Source organism: Thalassophryne amazonica, chromosome 5 (assembly GCF_902500255.1).
Source record: "Thalassophryne amazonica chromosome 5, fThaAma1.1, whole genome shotgun sequence".
NCBI lineage: Eukaryota > Metazoa > Chordata > Actinopteri > Batrachoidiformes > Batrachoididae > Thalassophryne > Thalassophryne amazonica.
This window is the reverse complement of record NC_047107.1, coordinates 17,807,126-17,826,386: the sequence shown is the minus strand read 5'-3', so window position 1 is coordinate 17,826,386 and position 19,261 is coordinate 17,807,126. Positions and strand designations below refer to the sequence as shown.

General features: G+C 39.1%; 1 long non-coding RNA gene across 1 annotated transcript; it reads left to right on the top strand.

The window, feature by feature from the left end:
- The first annotated feature begins 7,182 nt into the window (after positions 1 to 7,182).
- Positions 7,183 to 17,112, top strand: LOC117509747. The gene is made up of 3 exons (XR_004560495.1): positions 7,183 to 7,201; positions 10,736 to 10,739; positions 16,994 to 17,112. It is a non-coding gene; the product is annotated as an uncharacterized LOC117509747 (long non-coding RNA).
- The last annotated feature ends 2,149 nt before the right edge of the window (positions 17,113 to 19,261 follow it).

Genomic DNA, 19,261 nt, shown 5'->3' with positions numbered 1-19,261 from the left:
TATATATATATATATATATATATATATATATATATATATATATATATATATATATACAAAACCCCTGGCAAAAATTATGGAATCACCGGCCTCGGAGGATGTTCATTCAGTTGTTTAATTTTGTAGAAAAAAAGCAGATCACAGACATGACACAAAACTAAAGTCATTTCAAATGGCAACTTTCTGGCTTTAAGAAACACTATAAGAAATCAAGAAAAAAGATTGTGGCAGTCAGTAATGGTTACTTTTTTAGACCAAGCAGAGGAAAAAAATATGGAATCACTCAATTCTGAGGAATAAATTATGGAATCACCCTGTAAATTTTCATCCCTAAAACTAACACCTGCATCATATCAGATCTGCTCGTTAGTTTGCATCTAAAAAGGAGTGGACACACCTTGGAGAGCTGTTGCACCAAGTGGACTGACATGAATCATGGCTCCAACACGAGATATGTCAATTGAAACAAAGGAGAGGATTATCAAACTCTTAAAAGAGAGTAAATCATCATGCAATGTTGCAAAAGATGTTGGTTGTTCACAGTCAGCTGTGTCTAAACTCTGGACCAAATACAAACAACATGAGAAGGTTGTTAAAGGCAAACATACTGGTAGACCAAGGAAGACATCAAAGCGTCAAGACAGAAAACTTAAAGCAATATGTCTCAAAAATCAAAAAAATGCACCACAAAACAAATGAGGAATGAATGGGAGGAAACTGGAGTCAACGTCTGTGACTGAACTGTAAGAAACCGCCTAATGGAAATGGGATTTACATACAGAAAAGCTAAACGAAAGCCATCATTAACACCTAAACAGAAAAAAAACAAGGTTACAATGGGCTAAGGAAAAGCAATCGTGGACTGTGGATGACTGGATGAAAGTCATATTCAGTGATGAATCTCGAATCTGCATTGGGCAAGGTGATGATGCTGGAACTTTTGTTTGGTGCCTTTCCAATGAGATTTATAAAGATGACTGCCTGAAGAGAACATGTAAATTTCCACAGTCATTGATGATATGGGGCTGCATGTCAGGTAAAGGCACTGGGGAGATGGCTGTCATTACATCATCAATAAATGCACAAGTTTACGTTGACATTTTGGACACTTTTCTGATGTTTGGGGATGATGAAATCATTTTTCAAGATGATAATGCATCTTGCCATAGAGCAAAAACTGCAAAAACATTCCTTGCAAAAAGACACGTAGGGTCAATGTCATGGCATAGGGTCAATGTCAATGAGCAGATCTGATTTGATGCAGGTGTTAGTTTTGAGGATGAAAATTTACAGGGTGATTCCATAATTTTTTCCTCAGAATTGAGTGATTCCATATTTTTTTCCTCTGCTTGGTCTAAAAAAGTAACCATTACTGACTGCCACAATCTTTTTTCTTGATTTCTTATAGTGTTTCTTAAAGCCAGAAAGTTGCCATTTGAAATGACTTTAGTTTTGTGTCATGTCTGTGATCTGCTTTTTTTCTACAAAATTAAACAACTGAATGAACATCCTCCGAGGCCGGTGATTCCATCATTTTTGCCAGGGGTTGTATATATGGGTGATTCTTAGACTACGGGCACTTATTATGTCTTTTGATCATATTGTATGAAAAACAGAAAAAAAGGGGAAATTTCACACTTTTATAGTTATCTTTACAATGAAAGTGTGATAAGAAATTAGTTCTAGTAGTCTATGATGACTTTTTCACCTTTTTTCAGCATCATTATATGCAAATATTGCAGTTTTGTGCTTGTCCTACACCCAGACTTTTGATCTTCAATGATAAAAATGAATGGTAAAGAAACGTTTTTTCTAATGTTTTAAAATATCTCTGAATAAAATATCAGTAAAATAATCAAAACATAATTGGGGTATTCAATGTCATACAACTGTTGTGATTTTTTTAAACAAAATGTAGTTGTTCCACACTATTGCCGTAATTCCCACCACAACACTGTAATGTCCCTAAACAGTTTGTATGAAAGATTGTTTGGGTAGTTTCTATGGAGATAAACAGTGACATCAGAGCACATGTATATAGCGCCAAATCACAACAAACTGTCTGCGGCCCTTGGACCCAAAAAAGAACAATTTTACTCTCATCAGTCCACAAAATATTCCTCCATTTCTCTTTTGGCCAGTTGATGTGTTCTTTGGCAAATTGTAACCTCTTCTGCACATGTCTTTTATTTAACAGAGGGACTTTGCGGGGGATTCTTGCAAATAAATTAGTTTCACACAGGCGTCTTCTAACTGTCAAAGCACTTACAGGTAACTCCAGACTGTCTTTGATCATCCTGGAGCTGATCAATGGGTGAGCCTTTGCCATTCTGGTTATTTTCTATTTTTTTTAATAATAGCCCAATTTTATAGCCTTAAGAGTGTGCATATCATGAATGCTTGATCTTGTTGGATCTGTGAGAATCTACTGAATCTACTGGTACCTTGTTTCCCATGTAACAATAAGAAATATAGTCAAAACCTGGATTAATCTTTTTAGTCACATAGCACTACTATTATTCTGGACACTACTGTATATATATATATATATATATACACTCAACAAAAATATAAACGCAACACTTTTGGTTTTGCTCCCATTTTGTATGAGATGAACTCAAAGATCTAAAACTTTTCCAAATACACAATATCACCATTTCCCTCAAATATTGTTCACAAACCAGTCTAAATCTGTGATAGTGAGCACTTCTCCTTTGCTGAGATAATCCATCCCACCTCACAGGTGTGCCATATCAAGATGCTGATTAGACACCATGATTAGTACACAGGTGTGCCTTAGACTGCCCACAATAAAAGGCCACTCTGAAAGGTGCAGTTTTGTTTTATTGGGGGGGGATACCAGTCAGTATCTGGTGTGACCACCATTTGCCTCATGCAGTGCAACACATCTCCTTCGCATAGAGTTGATCAGGTTGTCAATTGTGGCCTGTGGAATGTTGGTCCACTCCTCTTCAATGGCTGTGCGAAGTTGCTGGATATTGGCAGGAACTGGTACACGCTGTCGTATACGCCGGTCCAGAGCATCCCAAACATGCTCAATGGGTGACATGTCCGGTGAGTATGCCGGCCATGCAAGAACTGGGACATTTTCAGCTTCCAAGAATTGTGTACAGATCCTTGCAACATGGGGCCGTGCATTATCCTGCTGCAACATGAGGTGATGTTCTTGGATGTATGGCACAACAATGGGCCTCAGGATCTCGTCACGGTATCTCTGTGCATTCAAAATGCCATCAATAAAATGCACCTGTGTTCTTCGTCCATAACAGACGCCTGCCCATACCATAACCCCACCGCCACCATGGGCCACTCGATCCACAACACTGACATCAGAAAACCGCTCACCCACACGACGCCACACACGCTGTCTGCGATCTGCCCTGGACAGTGTGAACCGGGATTCATCCGTGAAGAGAACACCTCTCCAATGTGCCAAATGCCAGCGAATGTGAGCATTTGCCCACTCAAGTCGGTTACGACGACGAACTGGTGTCAGGTCGAGACCCCGATGAGGACGATGAGCATGCAGATGAGCTTCCCTGAGACGGTTTCTGACAGTTTGTGCAGAAATTCTTTGGTTATGCAAACCGATTGTTTCAGCAGCTGTCCGAGTGGCTGGTCTCAGACGATCTTGGAGGTGAACATGCTGGATGTGGAGGTCCTGGGCTGGTGTGGTTACACATGGTCTGCGGTTGTGAGGCTGGTTGGATGTACTGCCAAATTCTCTGAAACGCCTTTGGAGACGGCTTATGGTAGAGAAATGAACATTCAATACACGAGCAACAGCTCTGGTTGACATTCCTGCTGTCAGCATGCCAATTGCACGCTCCCTCAAATCTTGCGACATCTGTGGCATTGTGCTGTGTGATAAAACTGCACCTTTCAGAGTGGCCTTTTATTGTGGGCAGTCTAAGGCACACCTGTGCACTAATCATGGTGTCTAATCAGCATCTTGATATGGCACACCTGTGAGGTGGGATGGATTATCTCAGCAAAGGAGAAGTGCTCACTATCACAGATTTAGACTGGTTTGTGAACAATATTTGAGGGAAATGGTGATATTGTGTATGTGGAAAAGTTTTAGATCTTTGAGTTCATCTCATACAAAATGGGAGCAAAATCAAAAGTGTTGCGTTCATATTTTTGTTGAGTATATATATATATATATATATATATATATATATATATATATATATATATATATATATATATATATATATATATATATATATATATATGTGTGTGTATGTGCAAGAAAATGTGCAAGAAAATTATTAAAAACAAGTAAAGCAAGTAAAATAACTGGAGACACCCAAACTCAGCTATCTGTACTTCATACATAAGCAGTTACAAGAAAAGCCAATCACATCGTAGCAGATCACAACACCATTAATCAGTCCCTGGTAACCAGACGAGCTCTGAACAATGGAAATATCTCAAACTTACAGTTGTAAAACATGACATTAACTAAATGTGCCAAATAATGAATACAGTTATTCACAAAACTCTCAGTTAAATTTCCTGCACTTTCAGTAGAAATAGAAGCTTTGCATAATTTATTACCATACTTGAAAAATGTCAGCTACCTATTTTTAAACACACTACCCAATCTACAACCCATGGATCCCCACGGACAACGCTCTACAATGCATCCCTTATTGTTATTGTTTGGGTTTTACTTTGTTTGTTGAGCTGTGCCAAAGATGATTTTTTGTTATGACAGACAAAGTTCTCTGATTCTAAAACAATTCTCCTCAAAGAAAGATAGGAAGTGATTTGCATATTTCTCCCTCTACAGCATGTTAAAGAATTCAAGGAATATGGGGGAAATTCAGTGCATAAAAAGCAAGGAAACAAGCCTAAACTGGACACCCATTACCTCTGATCCCTGAGAACACACAGCATTAAGAACCAGCATTCATCAATAGCCGATATAACCGCATGGGAAAGGGATTACTTTGGGAATCCTTTGTTAAGCACAACTGTATGAAGTTACATTCACAAAAGCAACTTAAACTTTACTGTGCAAAAAAGAAGACGTATCACCATGTCATTTTGCAATAACTGTCACTCCAGTTAACCTTGTGTGATAAATGCCATTCTAACTTTCAAGGGGACAGGTGCAAGTCCTGCTAACTATTGCCATTTCGTTGTTTTTTTTTTAAATACATTATTGTTGTAACATAATTTCCTATAAGGATTAACAAGCTCTCAGTTTTTTCTTCTGGCCTCACTTATCACACCATGTGTTTTAGAATGTCATGTCATTCTTTCTGTATGTCATGTGACCTGTATTTTACGAATCACCTGAAGAAACACAATTCTAAAAAAAAAAAATGTTTTTGCAAGACTTGAGGAATTTTTTTTTTTTAAAAAATACGTTTCCATTAAGCATATTTTAAATTCACAACTTCAAACTTGAAGGGTAATTGATACCCACCTACTGCAATAGGGGCTGGTGGTTCATGCACCTCAAGATACAACTCCTCACTCTGTTTGTAGCCATTAAAGAGTGAAGGATTTATTTAAACTCTTTGAAAATCTCCATAGTCATTTCCCTTGATCCTTTACAGGAAAATCTCTGAGGCCTCACAGTACATTCTCAATTTGAAGTCACTGATCGAGAGAACAACCTGATCAAGATAATAATAACCACCTTTCTCGATAAAACCAGATTGCTTATCACATTCTCCTATTTCATTCTAATTAGAGTTTATCTGAGATATTTCCGTTCATATTAACAATCACTCTGATAAAAACTGATTATTTAGGCTCCATTTAAACAGCGACTCACTGACTGACTTCATTATGCCTGCTGGATTATGCATTATACCTGCTGTGAAAGAAAGGCTGTTTGAAAATCAAAATGCATCCTATTTTAAAGCAGACGATGCCTGTAATGTCACAGCTTACGCTTCTGACAAGTTGTTTGTGCAGAAGGAGACAGTCATGGGGGAGAAACAGGTCCTATTCTTCGATAGCTCTGGGACAAGGGTACCAATCATCACAAGGAAGGGTGGCAATTTAGGGGGCACCAGAAAGGTTGTGTCAGCTCCCAGAGGACGGGCAGCCATCTGAACCAGTGTTGTGTTTCACACCAGCCGACCTGTTTGAAGTACAGTGGGCTGTGTAGCATTTAGACAGCTAACAGGCTGCTCACTCACTCTGAGCACATGCTGTCAGCAGCACTTGACACTCAAGATGGCACTTAAGACACTGACGTTTTGTTTACACTCCTTTTGGCCCTCTACGCAGGCAAATGAAAGCATAGATCTTCTGAACATCTGTGGCGGAGATGAAACAGAATAATAATTGGATGCAAACATTTTTAAAAAGTGTTGTCCTGGTGAGGTTCACAGAGACACATTCCTGTCTGAAGGAACACCTGGAAAAACACAATGATTTAGAAGGGTTGTTGTCAGGGTGATTAGACATGCAACAGCATGCGCACAACTCCAATGCCAACTGCTAATCCAGAAATAAAGGCTTTTGTTAGTGAACATACCTACGTCAAGAGCCAACAAACAACCACATCTGAATGACTGTCCAAATCTGGAGCAATACAAGTGATAAAACAAACAGTAACTTCCCGGTTGGTCTACTCCCATTTCATCTACTTCCCATTTGGTCTACTCTTAGAAATGTAGAGTAGTGCCATTTCATCTACTCTTGTATTTTCCTGATTTTTTTCCTTACTATTTACAAGATTTTGAATTATAAAAGGTGGTAATGATTAGATAAACCAAAAATACCACCAATTTCAGAATCTTTTATTTAGGGTTAGGGTTAGGTTTAGGTTTTTTTTTATTTAGGGTTAGGGATAGGGTTTTTATTTAGGGTTAGGGTTAGGGTTTTTATTTAGGGTGAGGGTTAGGGTTAGGGTTAGCCTGGAGTTTCGTTTGTATTTGTATCAGTTGCTATATTTAAAGACAAAAATAAGTCATTAATATTGCTCTTTTAGTTTATTTAGAAAGCTAGGTTTTAGGATATTGTAGAAGTTAATTTCCTTAATTTCATGCAAAAAATAAAAACTATCAACTAAAAGTTGAATTTTAAGTTTCATTTGCATAAAAATCCAAAACAAAATGGGAGTAGATGAAATGGGATTTTTTCCTAAGAGTAGACAAAATGGGACTAGACCAACCGGGAACCTAGCTGTAGACGAACTGGGAATTTTAGAGTAGATGAAATGGGAGTAGACCAACCGGCAATAAACCAAAACAAACATCCTCAAATTCTGTAGCACAAAACAAATAAGCTTCTTGGACTCCAGACTGGACAGGACACCAATCGTATGCAGGTTACTTACCCATTTACAGCTGAGTGGACAGAGACAATGCAGATGCACTGTATTGTTCAAGGACATAGACAAGAAGAGTTATTGGGAGCTGAAACCAGGTCTACATATTAGTAGCCCAACTCCATAACTTACTGACGTACCTGCAAATAAGAATAGGTCCTACTTGATACTTGGGTGAGAGTCTACTTGGTAACACTCAGAACTGTGACTATATTTTACCATGTCATAGTGGAGCGGTGTAAAATTTGTGCCAATTCCGAATGTGGATCTACAAGCCAGTCCATTTCAGGTTACTTTCCCAGCCAAGACCCATACCCTACTACAGCTGGGTGAACTGTTGTTCAAGTATACAGACAGTTTGTCTGACCAGGAATCTAACCCAGGTCTACACATTGGTAGTATAAATCCTTATTCATATGGAGGTAGCACTGAATCTGGATTTATGAAAGTTACACACTAAACAGCTTGGAACATGATGAAGTCTGACTGTCACAGTGGCTTCTTTTTTTTACTGCAGTGGATGCCACATGTTCCCTGTTCCCATGGTCAGGAAGCCCCTGTGTCAAACATAAATCACTCCCATTGAAAGTCTGGGACATATCTTCAACACCACAAGCACAGAAGCCAAACATCCTTTGCTCTTACTCAGAATGTAAACATGGGGGAAAAGCCCATGGGTACATTCCTGTGGACTCTTCAACAAGTTATGTACTGCCAAATTCATTACATTTTAAAGCATTTTACTGGCTCACCAAACACAGATCCTGCTTTCAAAGTTTTGTTTTGTTTCCAAACATTAGTTTTTTAGACCATGTGGTTCTATGGGATGAACTACTAATCAAAAAGCCAGGGTTCAATTCCTGGTGTATGTGCTTGAGGCTATGTCAGGTCAGGTCTGGGAGCATGCGCTGGTGCCACATATCACTGCGTACACCACTCTACGGAACCATCTTGGGTCCTGGGTGGCAATCACCCAGGCAGATTGTCAGTCCATTCCCATCTCCCCTGTCTCCCACAGCTAGGTGAACCATGGCTGTCTCTTTGACCACTTTCAGCAGTTCTTAACACTAAGCTGCTTGTAAGCTGGATTTTGTCCAGAGAACAACATCACATGGCCAAAATGTCATAGCTAAATTGTAAATAGACTGCATTTATATAGCGCGTTTCCATCTGCATCAGACACTCAAAACGCATTACAATAATGCCTCACATTCACCCTGATGTCAGGGTGCTGCCATACAAGGCGCCCACTACACACCAGGAGCAACTAGGAGATTAAGGACCTTGCCCAAGGGCCCTTAGTGATTTCCGGTCAGGCTGGGATTTGAACCAAGGATCCTCTGGTCTCAAGCCCAGTGCTTAACCACTAGACCAGCAGTGTCCAAGGTTCCTCAAAAAGACAATGTACTAAAGACTGTGACTCTTCGCCATAGATCACTGGTTAGTGTCCATGACTCACAACCATACAGTAAAACAGGAAGCACCAGGAAACTAAAGACTGCAATCTTTACTCTCCTACAAAGGTAGTGGCCTCACCAAACACCTCAGTCCAATGAAGCTATGGCTCAGTAACCTCTGTTCCAGTTCACCCAGCTATAAGAGTACCAGCCTTGGCTGTGGAAGTAACCTGTGATGGAGTGGCGCTCATCAGCTTCACGCTGGAGTCAAATAAGCACTGGCCCAATGGGCCTCAGGTCTCTCTCTCTCAACTCAGCTGAGTTAGATTTAGATTCAGATTTTTGTCTTTCAATTGGTATAATAACCACACAACTCTTCAACTGGAGCAGATAGTTCACTTAGATAAGGAGTTGGGCTACCAGTAGACAGACTTAAGTTCAGTTCCAACTCACACTACTGGTGTGTGTCCTTCGTTAGGGTTATTTACATTGCCTCAGTCCACCCAGGTATAAATGGTACCGTCTTGGCTGGGGAAGTATAATGTGATGGACTGGCATCCCAGCCAGAGGGAGGCATAGACTCTAATCTGCATCATGCTGCAGAAACCCAGGATAAGCGCCGGTGTCACAGACTGAACGGTCCCCCCTAAAAATCAGTCTGCCCTTCCCCCACTGCGGATGCGTCATTTCAAAGCTCAGCAGCTCGTCTGAGACTGACCCTCTTCACCCAAAGCGATCAAATGAATTAATGTGATTATTAACCATCAGGTGACAAGGTAAAACCTATTAAATCTTTCTAAAGTCAGTTTTAGGCAGAAACAAGGCTGTTTGAAGCAGAAACGAGATGATTCTCTGTGACGTTTTGAAATGCATTGAACGCATCAGCTAGCAGCTCATGTAGCCGTGGTGCTCTGATCACTTTCTCTGCCTTTTATGATGAAATAATGCTGACGTTATGTGGAAATGATTGTCGCTTCATATCAAATATCTGTCGCTGAGATAGATGATGACTAGAGTGCAATTTTAAGCAGAAACAAGGTGATAATCTGTGAACCGCGGCTAATGACGCATGCACAGTGAAGGCAGGGTGGACCGATTTTTAGGGGGGACCGTTCGGTCTGCGACACCAGCACCAACCGGCTTCAAGGCCTAAACAGGACTTACTGCTACTGTGTTATGATAATCAGGCATCTTTTCAGTCCGCTAATATTCTGTTCGTTTATGTTTAGGTTCAGATTGTTTTTCACTTTGATGAGCGACACAACATCTTGAGGATAAATCAATCATCCAGCTGTTGTGGTGGAAACTCCTGGACATCAAGGTGACTGTGACTGACAAGAACAACAACAACAAAGAAATTTTCTTTCATACTTAATTCACGGAGTGAAAAAATGTCTTGGAGACAAACAGGAGGTCCAGATGGTGTATTGTAGGCTACTCAAGAACTCTCCACACTGTTTCTCTTGAACTCTGATCTACACCTCACAGTTATTTATTCAGTTTATTCTGTTCAATTCAGTTACTTTCACGTAACATTTTGATTAACTATAGATTCATGTGAAATCACAACTTGTTGAAAGAGTGTGTTGCACTTAGGCTTCAGAACAAGACAGGTGAAACTTTGGTTCCATCAAACCCCATTTCCTGTTTATGCTGAATTTGCATGTTCTTTATGTGTGGATTTCATCACACTATGAGACCCACCAGTGGTGCAGCTTAGATAAAATTTCCATAAAAATTGTTCATTTTGTGATAAAAGTGTGGCATTTGGCACACATATTCTAAAGTAACTAATGTTTATTTTCAGATATGGAGCCATCCTGGAGCTGACCTCTAATGAGCTACAGGGGTCAGTAAATGATTACACGGGGTCAAAATTTAGAAATGCTCCAATCATGTTGAAAACTATACCACATTATTTGTCTGATCATAACAATTCCAAAAAGGTATAGTTTGGACTATCTATGACTGAATTCCATGGAGTTATGGGGTAAAAACAACATAAATGGTGACAAAGGTCAGTTTCAGTTTGTACAGGGGTCAAAAGTTAAAGTTGCCCCAATTTTGGTAAAAAATTATGAAAATTATTGGTTGAGTTAATAGCATTTTAAAAAGAAATAGTTTGCACCATCTGTCATGCTTAGTTGTCATGTTTCGGGGTAACATACCCATGTCATACGTCATAGAATCCAATGAATGTCGACCTTGTTTGACCTTTACTTTGGAGACCAAGCATTCAACACAGTCAAAACTATTCCTTTATTTCAACCAATAATTTGCATCACTTTTTACCAAAATTGGAGCAACTTTAATTTTGGACCCCTGTACAAACTGAAACTGATCTTTGTCAACATTTTTGCCGTTTTTACCCCATAACTGCAGAACATTCAGTCATAGATAGTCCAAACTATACCTTTTTGAAATTGTTATGATCAGACAAATAATGTGTTATAGTTTTCAACATGATTGGAGCATTTTTAAATTTAGACCCCAGTGTAAGCCTTTATTGACCCCTGTAGCTCATTAGAGGTCAGCTCCAGGATGGCTCCATAGCTGAAAATAAACATTAGTTCATTTAGAATAGGTGTGCCAAATTCCATGCTTTTATCACAAAATGAACAATTGTTTTGCGACTGCTGTCCCACTACATGCGGCATTAAAAGTGCATGTTTTTTGATGTCATTTGATCTTTATATTCAAGTTTAACTTTCAGAAATGAAGGCATTGCTTTTGCTCCTTTCACACAAATTTTTAAGATGTGCAGTCCCCCTCAAAAATAATCCAGAAGCCTGAGAAGACACTGACGTTTCAGGGTCCTGGGTTGAGAGAATGACAGGTTATTTAAAGCTGTTTTGATATTTGAGCCTGAGGAATGCCTACAGACAAAGTGATGCTTCTGTCTGCAAAGGAAGCGTCACAGATGAGGTAAGACTGCTTAGAGCTATGAAACAATATCTGACACAGATTAAAAGCATTTTCCTTATCTTGATTCATGTTCTTTTTTGTACGCCCAGGTGGTGTTACACCAGACAGCAGAAAGGCGTAGAACAGCACAATCAATAAAGACAGAAAACACTCCACATTCAACTGGCATTTTAGAGTCAGGTCCATCTGTATTTAGATATTAGGACAATGCTTGGAATTTTGCCTCTACAAACCACCACAATGGAGTTAAAATGAACAATCACAAAATCACACAATCACAAAATAGGGCTGATAAATCATACACTTGCCATCTCAATTTTACTGCCCTGGAAACTGTGGCAATAAAATCAGGGCAATACAAAAAAAAGACACTGAAAATACAAGGCTTTGCACACAGGAAATTTTGCTGAGTAAAATTTACTCTGCTGGGATAGCATTTGATTCCAGTCTAAAGAGAGTAAATTACACTCTCTCAGAGAGTGAAATCGCAGACTGAATGGTCCCCCACTAAACATTGGTCCACCCTGCCTTCACTGTGCATGCTTCATCCCGGAGCTCAGCAGCTCGTCTGAGACAGAGTCTCTCTACCCAAAGCAATCAAATGAATTAATGGGATTATTAACCATCAGATGACAAGATAAAACCTCTTGAATCATTCTAAAGTCAATTTTAAGCAGAAACGAGGCCATTTTAAGCAAAAACGAGGCTTGAATCGGGGACGTGTTGAAATGACCGACACGCATTGAATGCATCAGCAAGCAGCTCGTGTAGCCGTGGCGCTCTGATCGCTTCCTCCGTCTGTTATTATGGAATAATGCTGAATTTATGTGGACATGATTGCTGTACAAAACTTTCAGATATTTGTCGCTGAGACAGATGACTGGAGTGCAGTTTGAAGCAGAAACGAGGTGATAATCAGTGAACCGCGACTGATGATACATGGGCAGTGACAGCAGGGCTGACGGGGGACCAGTCAGTCGGCAACACCATCTGGTCAATGCAAGTGGTTTTTCTCCAATAAGAGTTGATTTCACACTGTGTTGAGTTGATTTAGCTCTGTGATCGAGTATATTTCACTCTATTTGGACTGGGATCAAATGCTATCCCAGCAGAGTAAATTTTACTCAGTAAAATTTACAAAATTAAATTTTTCATCCAATCAGGAGCTCCCTTTTCTCAGCCCCACCAATGACACACCCCCATTTTGTGTTACCCTGGTGACAAGTGCAGGATCCTGATACAGGATCGAGATAATTTCATTCAACCAAGATGTCTGATCAAGGTGAGAGAGTTTTAGCCACCTTAGCAGGGAGAATTCTACAACTTGAGTCTCATACTGAAGTTGTGAGACACCAAGAAGTTAGTGATGAGGACACTCATGACTTAATAGAGAGACATAAGAACAGGAACATCACCAGGAAAATGGAGAGCGATGTGAACCTGTTCACTGAAAGGCTGAGGGAGACCAAGAAGGAGGGCTCCTTATGCTATTTATTAGTAGCACAAGTATTGAATGAACATTGTTGGTGTAGTAGTAAATGAGTTGTTATTAAATGGAGTTGGCAATAATTAAATGGTTCTTGTTCTTTATTTTTGTTGTATTTTGTGATAAATGTCTTATTACGTCTGTTTATGGATCATGCCTGCATCATGCCCCTTGTATCTGTATGAGCCCTCACCCGATAAGTATACATCCTTAATTAAAGGGGGCTGAACAAAAAAATTTGTATTTACCATTTCTGAATTATAGCCATTTGTATATATACAGTGCAGCTGTGTGCTGCCCATAAGTAACTGGACAAAGTAAAAAGAAGAAGAAGATGAAAAGCCTATCTCAGCCCTGGCACCAGTGTTTAACCTACAGATTCCATAGTGTCAAGCCGATGAGACTGTACGATTCCCCATAGATGGGATGCCGGTCCAACACAGGCTACTTCTCCAGTCGAGGCCAGTACACATTTACAGCTGGGTGGACTGGAACAATGTAGAATAAGTGTCCAAAGACACAGACAGGTAGGATGATAAATGAAGTAATAAATAAATATCAAATACATAAATCCTAAATATAAGGATTACTGTCACTGCCATCATTGAATTCATCATCTCCTCTTCCATCATCGTCTGGTACACTGCTGCCACTGCCAAAGACAGGAGCAGACTGCAGGGAAACGTTGGGAAACGTTGTTAAACTGTAAAATGGTGATCCTCGCCCCATCTTTGCTTGTGAATGGCTGAGCCTTTTGGAGATGTTCCTTTTATACCCATTCATGACACTCACAATTAGTGTTCTCAGTTCCCAAATGCTTATTGAGTGTTGTTAGAAGGAAAGGTGATGTAACACAGTGGTAAACATACAACTGTCCCAACTTTTTTGAAACGTGTTGCAGCCATCCATTTCAAAATAAGTATTTGCACAAAAACAATAAAGTTTATCAGTTTGAACATTAAATATCTTGTCTTTGTGGTGTATTCAATTGATTAGAGGTAGGTTGAAGAGGATTTACAAATCATTGTATTCTGTTTTTATTTACATTTTATACAACGTCCCAACTTCACTGGAATTGGGGTTGTATTTATATTTATATTTGCAAGCTGTTTTTCTTTTTTTCACTTTTGATACTCTGTGTGCTTCTTACCCTGTGTGCTGCTATACAATGCTGCTAAAATAATGGCAGAAGCCCCCACTTACCCTACCCCCCACCAACTTCCACAAAGTATAGATTGTCATCCCTCCACTGAATGGTACTGTACACCTGTACTCCAATCACCAGTTTTTGCACAGTCCTATTCCATTATATTTAACAGTGAATACAGCTTTGCCTATTTGACTCCTTTTCTTCTTGTTTTTCTTTTCTTTATGTTATTGTTTATGTACCAGTAACACCAGATCAAATTCACTGTATGCGCAAACTTACTTGGCAATAAATTTGATTCTGATTCTGATCATTTTTCATTCAAATGATCACTTTTACAGACATTTTTCTTTAGACAAGTTGGGATGAACACATGAACATCTCCAAGTCACTGAATGTGTTTTGGATTTCATTTACTTCATTCATTAAGAAATATGCAGTACAACCATATAGTGCTGTGTGGTGAATCAAAAACTGAGAGACTGTACAAGAAGAAGACGAGTGAGGGAAGCCACCAAGGCACACAGACAACTCTGAAGGAATTACTTGATTCTGTGACTGTGATTGGAGAAGGATTGTAATACAGTAAATTAAATAAAATCTAGGGTTGAGTGTCCCTTTGTGGCTGCTGGCAAACTGCAGCTGAAACTCATCTTTTTAAAGAATCTCCTTCTTGAGGCCACGATATCATGAAACTGCACAACTGATGCAACAGGCAAAACTTTCTCTTTGAACAGTTTCTCCAATCACAGCCACAGAAGCCTTCAGTTTTGGCTGGGCATCTTGGTGGCTTCCCTCACTCATCTCCTCCATGAACAATCGCTCATTTTTTGAAAAGTGACAACTCCAGAGGGATTTGCCAATCAGCAACATAATGTTTTGTATTTTTATTTATTGTCATCACACATGATGTGTGTCTGTCCGTCCATCTGTCCATTCCATAAACTCTTCTTTTCCAGATGATAACTGAAAAACTGCTGCCGGTGTTGATTTGAAATTTGTGTGATGGGTCTGGGCTGCATCGATGAAGACACCCATCAAAATTCAACCATGGATGAATTGGTCTGGATTTTCCTTTGTAGGTCTACCAATCAGCATCTCTGGTTAAATTTCCTTCTCTCAGTTGCGCAGCTCAAAGGTGAAAAATGTTTAATATTGTTGTTGTTTCAGTGACTGATTCCAATGCATGGCTTTTTAACTGTTGTAATTCAGACATCTCACACCTCCAGATAAAGGAGGGACTATTTTTTAATGACTAACGTCACTAAAGTACAACACATGTTCAGCAACTTGGAAATGTTCATGTCGTAACTTCCCGGTTGGTCTACTCCCATTTTGTCTACTTCCCATTTCATCTACTCTCATATTTTCCTGATTTGTTCTTAATTATTTACAAGATTTTGAATTATAAGAGGTTGGGTTAGGGTCAGGGCTAGGGAGTAGACAAAATGGGAATAGACGAAATGGTATTTATGTACTTTCCTAAGAGTAGACAAAATGGGGATAGACGAAATGGTATTTATGTACTTTCCTAAGAGTAGACAAAATGGGAATAGACGAAATGGTATTTATGTACTTTCCTAAGAGTAGACAAAATGGGAGTAGACGAAATGGTATTTATGTACTTTCCTAAGAGTAGACAAAATGGGAGTAGACCAAATGGTAATTATGTACTTTCCTAAGAGTAGACAAAATGGGAATAGACGAAATGGTATTTATGTACTTTCCTAAGAGTAGACAAAATGGGAATAGACGAAATGGTATTTATGTACTTTCCTAAGAGTAGACAAAATGGGAGTAGACGAAATGGTATTTATGTACTTTCCTAAGAGTAGACAAAATGGGGATAGACGAAATGGTATTTATGTACTTTCCTAAGAGTAGACAAAATGGGAATAGACGAAATGGTATTTATGTACTTTCCTAAGAGTAGACAAAATGGGAATAGACGAAATGGTATTTATGTACTTTCCTAAGAGTAGACAAAATGGGGATAGACGAAATGGTATTTATGTACTTTCCTAAGAGTAGACAAAATGGGAATAGACGAAATGGTATTTATGTACTTTCCTAAGAGTAGACAAAATGGGAGTAGACGAAATGGTATTTATGTACTTTCCTAAGAGTAGACAAAATGGGAGTAGACCAAATGGTAATTATGTACTTTCCTAAGAGTAGACAAAATGGGAATAGACGAAATGGTATTTATGTACTTTCCTAAGAGTAGACAAAATGGGAATAGACGAAATGGTATTTATGTACTTTCCTAAGAGTAGACAAAATGGGAATAGATGAAATGGTATTTATGTACTTTCCTAAGAGTAGACAAAATGGGAATAGACGAAATGGTATTTATGTACTTTCCTAAGAGTAGACAAAATGGGAATAGACAAAATGGTATTTATGTACTTTCCTAAGAGTAGACAAAATGGGAATAGACAAAATGGTATTTATGTACTTTCCTAAGAGTAGACAAAATGGGAATAGACGAAATGGTATTTATGTACTTTCCTAAGAGTAGACAAAATGGGAATAGACGAAATGGTATTTATGTACTTTCCTAAGAGTAGACAAAATGGGAATAGATGAAATGGTATTTATGTACTTTCCTAAGAGCAGACAAAATGGGAGAAAACCAAATGGTATTTATGTACTTTCCTAAGAGTAGACAAAATGGGAGAAAACCAAATGGTATTTATGTACTTTCCTAAGAGTAGACAAAATGGGAGTAGACCAAATGGCATTTATGTACTTTCCTAAGAGCAGACCAAATGGGAGTAGACCAATCGGGAACCTAGCTGTAGACAAACTGGGAATTTTAAAGTAGACAAAATGGGAGTAGACCAACCGGGAATAAATCGTTCAAGTATCCATCCCCTGACTAGTCTGAAGGAAACTGGCTGGAACAGTGATGATATATATTGAAAATAATCAATATATTTACTTGGAAAATGAAAGCAGTGTCTTTACAAACTGTCTTATTCTTAAATGGTTAATGTATTTTTGGTAAACTCCTTTAATTAAATTTGAATGTCTGTAGTACAAATACATGCTGATAGTATCATTTAAATTCCGTTGTAGTGGTGTGCAGAGGCAAAATTACAAAAACTGGGTCACTGTCCAAATACTTCTGCCCCTGGCTGTAGCTCTCTTATTGGTTTTGTTCTATTTGATAAATCATTCCACTGCTGATAATCACTGACGTGCTGTGTGAAGATCCGGCACAAGTAGAGCTAAGACTTGGTGTGCAGACACTGATTGTTCCAACTTGTCTTCATACCTGTTCAGGTTTCACTACAAGGCTTGTCAATCTCACCCCAGACATCAAACGCAGCACCCAATCATCCCCCTGCACCTCCGCTCATCCCTTCACACCTTGGCAACAACACGCAGTGCAATTCGAATGATGGCAAATTACACATAATTACTCTGATCTGAGCCGAACATAACAAAGACATTTGGTTTTCTGTTGTGTCTGTTGTGTGATTACAGGGACATGGCATTCAGAATGACTGTCTCTAATTAATGGTGATGTGTTTCCTTTGTGCCATACAGCACTGACAAAGCCAGAGTCTGGTTCTTTGTAGTATCACATCACATAAAAGCAAAAAAAAAAAAAAAATCAGGCCACGAAATACATGCAGAGTTTGAGCAATAGTTTTAGTTTGAAAATATATTTGAAAAAGAAAAGAAATGTGGTTTATTAAAACATTTTTTCTCTTCATAAACAATAAAGCAACATTTGTAAAGCAGGCAATTGCACACAACCACATGAAGTCAGCAAACACGTAACATCTTAAAATCTTGCATGTGTTTTCTTGACTTTATCCAGTTGAAACTGTTTACGTGCAGCTTTCCTTTCCAGTGGTTGCATGGATTGTAACAACAGTGGGGGGGTCACATTGCTCTCTGTGCCAGGGAAGGTCCTTTGAAGGAATATTCTTAATAGTATTCAGTTCCAGCTACTTTCTTCTCATAACTGGAACAGACTGGCTTCATGCCAAAGAAGTCAACCATCGATCGCATTCTTGCTTGTGAGTACTCTTAGAACACAAGCTTGTATATTGTTAGTGCTTCTTTGCAGCCATTGGCTGTGTCTCAATTCTGGGGTTGCATCCAGGTTGCATTTGTTGGCTGCATATATCACTGTGGCATAACTAAGCTGTCTCATTTCAAAGGGTCCTTGGAATGCACCCAAAGAATTCAGCCTTCTTTTCCCAGAAAACAAGGATACAATAAGTGCATCCTCTTATCTAGGGTCCTCTGCCTTTGAGATAGAGAGATGCCTGAGGAGACCTTAAGGAGTCATCACATTGCTGGACAGGGGTGTTTGGCAATGCTGATGTCTTTGCAGTTGCTTGAAGGTCCAAGACTTTAGGGTTCTGGTGCTATCTGCCTTAATGTATGGTAGAGACGTGGATGCTAACCAGTGCCCTAAGGCAACGGACTGGATATGTTTGGTACTAGGCCTCTTCAGAGTATCCTTGGGTACCACTGGAATCACTTTGTTTCATGTGAAGGGTTTCTTAGGGAGACTAAGATGAGGATTATCATTTGCATGGTGAGGGAGCGTCAATTCAATTCAATTTAATTATCTTATAATGTGCCAAATCACAGCAAAAGCCATCTCAAGCTGCCTTACATGAAACAATTCAACATGAAATTTAAATAAATAATTAAAAATGAATAAAAAAAATTCAAATACATAATTAAAAACAGAAGTAAAAGAATAAAATGGCTAAAAAAAATAAAAACTATTCATAAGAAAGAGAATAAAAATTGGTTTTCAGTCTTGACTTAAAATGCCCACGAACTCCGACTGCATCACGGTCGCAGGAACTGCTATGGGCCTGTTTCACAGGGTGGGTCCACAATGAGAAAAGGCTCTTTGACCTGCTGACTTCTTCTTCACCCTGGGAACACAGAGAAGTCCCGCATCCTGTTACCGCAAAGCCTGGGCCGGCACGTAAAGTTCCACCAGATCA